Genomic DNA, 8086 nt, shown 5'->3' on the forward strand with positions numbered 1-8086 from the left:
CCCCAAGCACCTAGAGATGGCCAACTTTTTCTCTGTTAATAACTACTATGTGGTGACCAAGTGGATTGTTGCCAAATTGAAGGAAGAATTGAGCTCTGGAAGCCACAATTCACCCTTGGCCACCAATTTTGTTTGGAAGAAATACATTAAAAGAGATTGAACATACAGCACAGAACCAGCTGTGACCTGTGAAGTATCTCCAATATATAGTTTGAGTATCAGCCACCAATGCTGCTTCTGGACACAAAATGGAGTCACAGAAATCGGGTTTACTCTCTCACCTGAAACAGCCAAAACTAACAACAACCAAACCAGGCACAACATACAAAACAATGGTTTTCGAAATAGTAGGCGTCAGGCAACAAAGGTGGTGGTTGCCTGAGAAACGAGAAACAAACGAGGCCAGCCCTGTAATTGCCCTCAGCTTCCTGCCATGAGAGATTCTCCAGTTGTGCACGGGTACCCATAGACTCCCAGAGATGAACAAACTCCTACCCACTTAAATTCCTGAGAGTTCATGGGCAGTAACGTGCTCAGAGTCCCTAGGACAGGGTACCAAAGAAGAGAGCACTTCACAGAGAGGCAACTCTGAATATGGCCCAAGTAGAATAGTTGCCAGGAGCTGGGGAGAGTCAGGAGTGTGGAGTGACTGCATATGGGTTTGGGGTTTCTTTTGGGGATGATGAAATGTTCTGGAATTAGATAGCAGTGAGGGTGGGACGACTCTGAACTTACTAAAACCCACTGAATCATACACTTTAAAAGGCTGAGTTTTGTGGTATGTGAATTATATCTCAATAAAGCTGTTACTTTAAAAAAAATGAAATCATAAAAAATACTCAGTCCAACAAAAGGAAGAAACAGAAAGGAAACAAAAAAAAAAATGGAGCTAATAAAAAAAACAACAAATAGCAAGATGATAGACAGGAACCTCCATGTTTTACATGTTTTACATATTAATAATGGTATTAAATTTAAGTGGTCTGAACATAATTATGAAAAGGCAGGAAAGCCAGTTTGGATTTTTAAAAAAAGCAAGACCTAACTATATGCTGGAAATACAGAAAAAAATGCTCTTTAAATATAAATATACAAATAGATGAAATGTAACAAAGTATACCATAATAAAGAATTTCACAACACTAGTTAGAAATTTCAGATTTCTTTCTCAGTGATGGACAGAACAAGTAAATGGAAAATCAGCAAGGACACAGAAGATTTCAACAGCACTAAATCAACTTCACCTAATTGACACCCATATAACACTCCATCCAGCAGCAGCAGAATACACATAATTCTCAATGTGTTTGGAATGTCCACACAGAACCTTTAACCACATACACCATATCCTGGGCCAGAATACAGGTCCCAATATAGTTGAAAGGATTCAAGTCATGTAAAATGTTTTCTGGTTATAATGGAATTAAATTAGAAGTTAATAACAGATCTCTGGAAAGCTCCAGTATTTGGACACTTCATAGCATACTTCTAAATAACTGTGGGTCAAAGAATAAGCCGAATAGTACATTGGAAAGTATTTTGAACTGAATGAAAATGAAAACTCAACATTGGAAAAGGTGTGGAGTGTTGTGAAGGTGGTACTTAGGGAAAACTTTTTAGCATTAAAATCCCTTTATTAGAAAACTACGAAGACCTCAAATGAATGACACCTCAGTTTCCAAATTAAAATAGAAAATGAAGAGCATGTTAGATTCAAGGCAAGTACAAGAAAGAATATCATAGATATCAGAGCAGAAATAAATGAAATTGGAAACAGAAAACAGAGAAGACCAATAAAACTAAAAGCAGATTCTTTGAGAACGTCAATACAGTTGACAAACCAGATTGATCAAGAAAGAGGAAGCAAACATCAGTATCAGGAATGAGAAAGTTGATGGCATTTCAGATTCTCTAGATAGTTAAAGGAAAATAAGGTGGATGGTGTTATGAGCAGCTGTCTATAAAGTCAACAACTTGGGTGAAATGGACAAATTCCGGAGAGACACCGACTACGAGCGCTCATTCAGGATGAAACACCACAGAACCTGAATAATGCTTCCTATAGCTCCCGAAGAAAATGAAACTGTAGCTTAACCACTTCCCACAACGGAAACTCTAGGCTCAGATGGCTTCACTGTTGAATTCTTCCACGTTTTAGAAAGAAGTAATACCAATTCTACAGAAACTTTTCCAACATATTGAAGAGGAAGGAATACTTCCTAATTCATTGTGTGAGTCCAGCATCACTCCGATACCAAAATTTATCAAAGACATTACAGGAAAGAAAACTGCAGGGTGAGATTCTGGTCACTCCCAAGACCCAGTCTGCATGTAAAACATGGAGGTTCGGTCTGGAAAATTCCATGGGACAGTGGTGAAGAGGGGCCGTGTCGTCAGCCAAATCTACCTTCAAAATTCCTTCTCTAATGCTTTACCATTTGTGTGATTTTGGACAAGTTACTTCCTCTTTGACCCTCAGCTTCTTATCTATAAAATCCGAGTAATAATACCATCCAAGGCTGAAGGTTAGGGTGAAGATGAAATTATAATTAGAGTGAAGATAATACCTTCTCAGTGTCCTTAAACAGTGTCTGGGCCATAATAGGCAGTTCAATAACTATTAACTGTAACAAGATAATATTCTTAAGATAAAGAAGGCTTATGCCTTTTGTGGTGTGTATAAATGTTTGCAGAGGTAGATGTTTTTTTGATCAATGAAGACATTTCAAAATTATTGGTTTTCTTTGCATTTAAGGGAAGAATTTAAATCCTCTATAACTCCATAACTTATATATAACTATAAACACAGGAAGCAGTGGCCTATTTTTCTTTTTTTTTTTTTTTCTGGCATATGAAGAGGGAAGATTGTTTTTCTCTCCAATCTAACATAAAACATTCTTTTGCCCATCTGTTTTCCTGCTCAGTGAGGGCCTCACTTCCGTAGCAGGCACTCAGTTACTCAGTTCAAACTGAGACAGGGTCCAAAGAAGTCCCCACCTGCTGGAATCTTCTGTTTCACCCAAGCCTAACGGGGATCTGCTCAGAGACTTGCCCCGGAGAATAAAAACGAAGAAATAGCTCTGAGCCCTCATCCTGTTTATGTATGCCTTCCACCCAAGTCACCAAATCAACACAATGCCAAGATTCAAACCTAAAAGGCATTCCTTCTTCTCCTGGCTAATGAGATGTACACAGAGAGCTGGGACCCCGAGCTTGTATGTGGTTTCTGTGAGCTTTATGTATGGTTGTATGGTTTCTACTTTGCCGCCTCCATCACCACCAAATCTCCCTCACCTGGTGAACTGTATTCTATAGGGTGGCTTAGATCAGGGTTCACAGGCCACCCCCTACCCACCCCAGATCTGAACCTTGAAAGGAACACACCTTCCATCCATGAAAATGTGGCAAAGCATTCAGAACAGGCTTGGAGTCTACACTCGAGAGACTGTAAGGACAGGCTTCACGAGTCAGTGAGAGGGCCTCCTCCCCCTCCAGGAGGGTCCCCTGTCCCCCGCTGATTAGTTTTACTGCATGGGTCAGCCCCAGGACAGACACGACCAGAGGAAGCAGATCCCCTCGTTCTCCTTTGGGAAGCTGTGGAAGTACAGAGACCCTGCCTGCTTATAATGTGCCTCAAGAATTGTCCCATTTTCTGATAAATAGGATTACTCACCTCCTGTCCCACGGAGAGGACCAAGGAAATCTGGGGGGAGAGAGAGAGAGGCTCTGAAATTATTGGAATTTTTATTCTTCCCTCTGGGGGCTAAGACAGGGTTTCTTAACTGCAGCATTACTGACATTTTGAAGCAGATAATTCTTTGCGCTGAGGGGCCTGCCCTGTGCATTGTAGGATATTTAGCTCTGTTCTTGGCATCTACTGGCATCTGATGCCAGTAACAACCTCCCTCCCCAAGTAGTTACGACCAAATGCCTCCAAATACTGCCGACATCCCCTGGCATCAAAACCTGGGGGGTTGAAAACCACTGACCTATGCAGAAGCATGGGAGTAGACATTTCTCATCAGAGCTACTATAGCTTCTTCTTAGAAAAATAGGTGGAGGAAACACATTCTTCAGGTTCACACAGCACATGCGCAGGCAATGAGAGAGGAGACACGGGTTTGCACAGGCTGCTTGGATGGTCCACCATGTCTTCTGAATGGCCAAACTCTCCCCTAGTAGGAAGTAAAGCACCAACTTATTTAGTCAGAAAATGACAAAGACTTTGCTTTGGGGGGCTCCCTGATGAGGGCTGAGTTGGGGGACATGGGGTGGGTGAACAGTGTTTCCTGACATGGATCCCACCCCCAGGCAGGACCGGAGGGAGTGCGCGCGGGTGTCCAGTGCTATGGTGCAGTTCTCTCCCCCGGAGGAAATCTGGCTCTTAGTGGTGAGAGGACAGGACCTCGTCCTTTAGCAAAACCAGGAAGGGGCCACTTCCCCCCCCCCCCCCCCCGGCCCCCAGTGCCGCTCCCGCTAAGCCCGCGCCGCCGTCGTCTCCTTCCAGCTGCCATCACGATCCTCTACCAGGACCTCAGCAGCCAGGAGGAGATGTTCTCCAGCCTCTACAACATCCGGGAGATCGCGGACGGGCTGTGCCTGGAGGGGGAGGGGCAGACGGTCAGCGGGACACAGGGTGACATCGGCCACTCGCTCATTGGTGGAAATGACTCCGCCGAAGGCCCCGCGGGCGACGGGACGGAAAGCACAGCTGTCGCTGGTGTCGATATTGTCCCCAAGAGTCATTTGCAAGAAACCAGTTTCAAGAAGTACATCAAGGATTACATGGAATCAATCAAAGGGAAACTTGGAAGAACAGAGACCAGAAAGAGGAAGACCTTGTGTGACACGGGCTGCAGAGCAAATCAAGCATATCCTTCCTCACTAACTTCAAAAACTACCAGTTCTTGTTGGTGAAAACCTGAATCCAGATGGCACGGTGTCTCTGCTGGACTAATGTGAACATAGTGTGACCCCATAGATGATTTTCTTTAAGGATGGGATAAAAATGGAAAAATGTCAACACAGTTGGCCAGTGGGGTCCATCACCTGTCATCGTCATAACTGGCTGCTGCTTTTCTTCCACACACCAGGACTAGGACAGGTGGGAAGGATGTCACCTTGAGCTCTTCGTTTATATTGACCTTGATTTATCTGGAGCTGAGGCAGTGTTTTTAAGAAAAACATGTCATGTAGGTTGCCTAAAAATAAAATGCATTTAAACTCAAAACAACAACAACAACAACAACAACAACTAGGAAGGGGCCAGCCAGAGAAACATGCTGGGAGAAAAGAAACACAGGTCCCCCCTCCACAGCAGTAGTCACCGTAGATCTGGGAGAAAGGAAACACAGGTCCCCCCTCCACAGCAGTAGTCACCATAGATCTGTGATGGAGCATAAAGGGGCTGAGACTAGCAAATCCTTGTCAGCAAGAGTGACAGGACAGAACTGCAGTTGGTCAGTTGAATAGTGGTCACCCCAAAGCCCCACACATCCTAATCCCCAAAACCTGTGACAATGTTTCCTTCTAAGGAAAATGGGACTGTGCAGATGTGATTAAGTTAAGGATCTTGAGATGGGGAGATTATCCTGGATTATCCTGATGTAATCACAGGAGGGTCAGAGTTAAACCGAAGGTCATATAATGTCCAAAGCAGAGGGAAGGGCGGGGAGAGAGAGAGAGACATGAATATGCTGCTCTGTTGGCTGTGAAGATGGAGGAAGGGGTTCGTGAACAAAAAGATGTGGGCGGCCTCTGGAAACTGGAAAGGGCAAGGAGACCGATTCTCCCTCCAGGAGGAACGCAGCCCTGCAGACCCACTGTAGACACGGACCTTCAGACGAGGGATAAATGTGAGCTTTGTTCCGCCACCAAGTTTGTGATCCTTGCTTACAGAACCGCAGAAACAAACAGAATCCTCCAGAGAAGGTGAGAGAGCTCCGGGTCAGAGACCGAGTGTTCAGACCCGTCTTAGCCCCAAGCACCTGGGGTCCGGAGCATGCCCGAGTCTTGTTTTACTCCTCCGACAAATAACGGATGGCTATGTCTCCCTTGCTCTGCCCTTTTTTCCCTCTGAAAACAATGAGCCAGCTCTTTGGAGGTATGCTGGGGTGACGGAGGAAGCAGGGGCGATGGTGTGAACCTCAGCCCTTGAGGTGTGATTGAGGAAAGGGAACCACTGGTCATTGTCCCCGGTTGCTGGCACAGAGCTTTGAAAAGTGCTGGAGTGGCTTAGTCATACTCGTAAGGTGCTCGTTTGGACCACACCTGAGTTTCCACTAATGTGGGGACTCATGCTGGACCCTGGGACAGTTCCGAGGACGGGAGGGGTCTGGCTGTGCCAGAAAGACCAAGCAGGTGATTAAAGGCTTGGAGCTGTCAGTCTCACACTTGCCCAGGCCTCCTGGTTGGGGAGAGCAGCTGGAAGCTGAGTTCAAGCTCATGGTCACTGTTTTACTTAGTCGTACCTGTGTAAGGAACCCTTGGCAAAAACTCTGGACAAGGAGGCTCCGAGCGCTTCCTGAGCATATTGAGGTGCAGTCAGAGAGGAGCACCCCAGACTCCACGGGGACAGACACGCCTGCTCTCAGGACCCTTCCACATCTTGTCCCCTTAGGAACCTCTTCCTCTGGCTGTTCATTTGTAGCCTTTATAATAAAACATCTGTCATAGGTAGAGCACTTCCTGAGTTCGGTGAGTCCTACTAGTTCGTTGTCAAACCTGAGGAGGGATCAGGGGAACCCCTGAACGTATAGCCAAGTTCTTCAGGCGGAAGTGTGGTGGCCCCTGGGACTGGGAGCTGACATCTGAAGGGAAGGCAGTCCTATGGGACTGAGCCCCGAACGTGTGGAGTTCGACATGAATCCCAGGTAGGTAGTGTCAGCATTGGATTTGGTTGTTGGACCCAAGTTGGTGTCAAAGAACCGGTTTATCAGAGTGTAGCCGTGACTGGTCGTGAGCCCTTGGGATTTAGCTTTCCTTGCTACGTCAGGGGACGAGGGAAGTCATGACTTTTAGCAGCAGAAGTCTGTTATCCCTAAACACTACCTTACTGCAAGCTATACATATATAAGGCAAATTTCAGGCCGTGAATCTTCTACAAATCTTCCTAGGCCGTGCTCCAGAGATCCCTTTGTGAGAACCGAGAGACCTTCTGTGTAATTGGAAAGCCACTGGCCTAGGTGATCCGAGATCCCCTTTCTCTCAGGAATGCTGCTAGGCTCTTTGGAAGTCTGATACACACAGATCTGACTTCCCAAAGGCCCTGGATGCTTCTGTACACAGCCTCTTCCTCTCTCAAGCAGCTCCGAGGGGAGCTGAGGATCAAGTAGACGTGGCCCTTGGCCGAGTTGGAAATGAGCCCTCACTCCTGCCAAAGTTCTACCCGGGGACCCAAGGTCAAACCAGTGCGGTCGCAGAGCCCAGCTTTCTTATCAGAAAGAAACTAAATCCTGCCCCCTTCCTCCCCCATACACGGCAGCAGCGTGGTCCAGCCCTATCTCCGGTAATATCAGGTTTATAAGAACAGTTTCTCACTTTTATTCATTTGAGAATTGAATTAGCTTTCACATTTGCCTTCACAGCTTCAAAGAACATCTCCCAGCCATCATTTACCACGCTATTAAATCGTGCAGCATCTTGTCGGTACATCTGATAATTTGATTCTGAGTGATGTTTGTGTTGTTGCCAAGCATTTCAGCCAGCAACAATAACGTTACAAATGTGTGGCTGGGCCTTTTAACTACCAACTCAAAAGAGATTTCGACAACTGGATGTAGCTCTGGTAATGAAGTGACTAGATTACTTTAAAAGTTATTATGCTTCAATCGGGGGAACAGGATTCAATTTAAAGATACTCCCAGCTCCGGCCAAAGGAACATCTTTAGTTTTTCATATGAAACTAAGTAAAGATCTGAAATTTTTAAGTCCCAGCATATTAAGTAGGTTTAAGATTGTCAGTGTAAAGTTCCGTATTGTTCAGCCTCGTAGGTAAGCTCTGCCAAGAGTTGCAGGACAGATGGTGAGAACATAGGGTTTAGACCCCAAGTACTGGGGTTCAAATCCCAGCTCTGTTACTTGAGCA

General features: G+C 45.5%; 1 pseudogene; it reads left to right on the top strand.

The window, feature by feature from the left end:
- Positions 1-4524: 4524 nt before the first annotated feature.
- Positions 4525-5125, top strand: LOC117019362 (translationally-controlled tumor protein-like; annotated as a pseudogene).
- The last annotated feature ends 2961 nt before the right edge of the window (positions 5126-8086 follow it).

The sequence above is a fragment of the Rhinolophus ferrumequinum genome, assembly GCF_004115265.2.
Source record: "Rhinolophus ferrumequinum isolate MPI-CBG mRhiFer1 chromosome 15 unlocalized genomic scaffold, mRhiFer1_v1.p scaffold_54_arrow_ctg1_1, whole genome shotgun sequence".
Classification (NCBI taxonomy): domain Eukaryota; kingdom Metazoa; phylum Chordata; class Mammalia; order Chiroptera; family Rhinolophidae; genus Rhinolophus; species Rhinolophus ferrumequinum.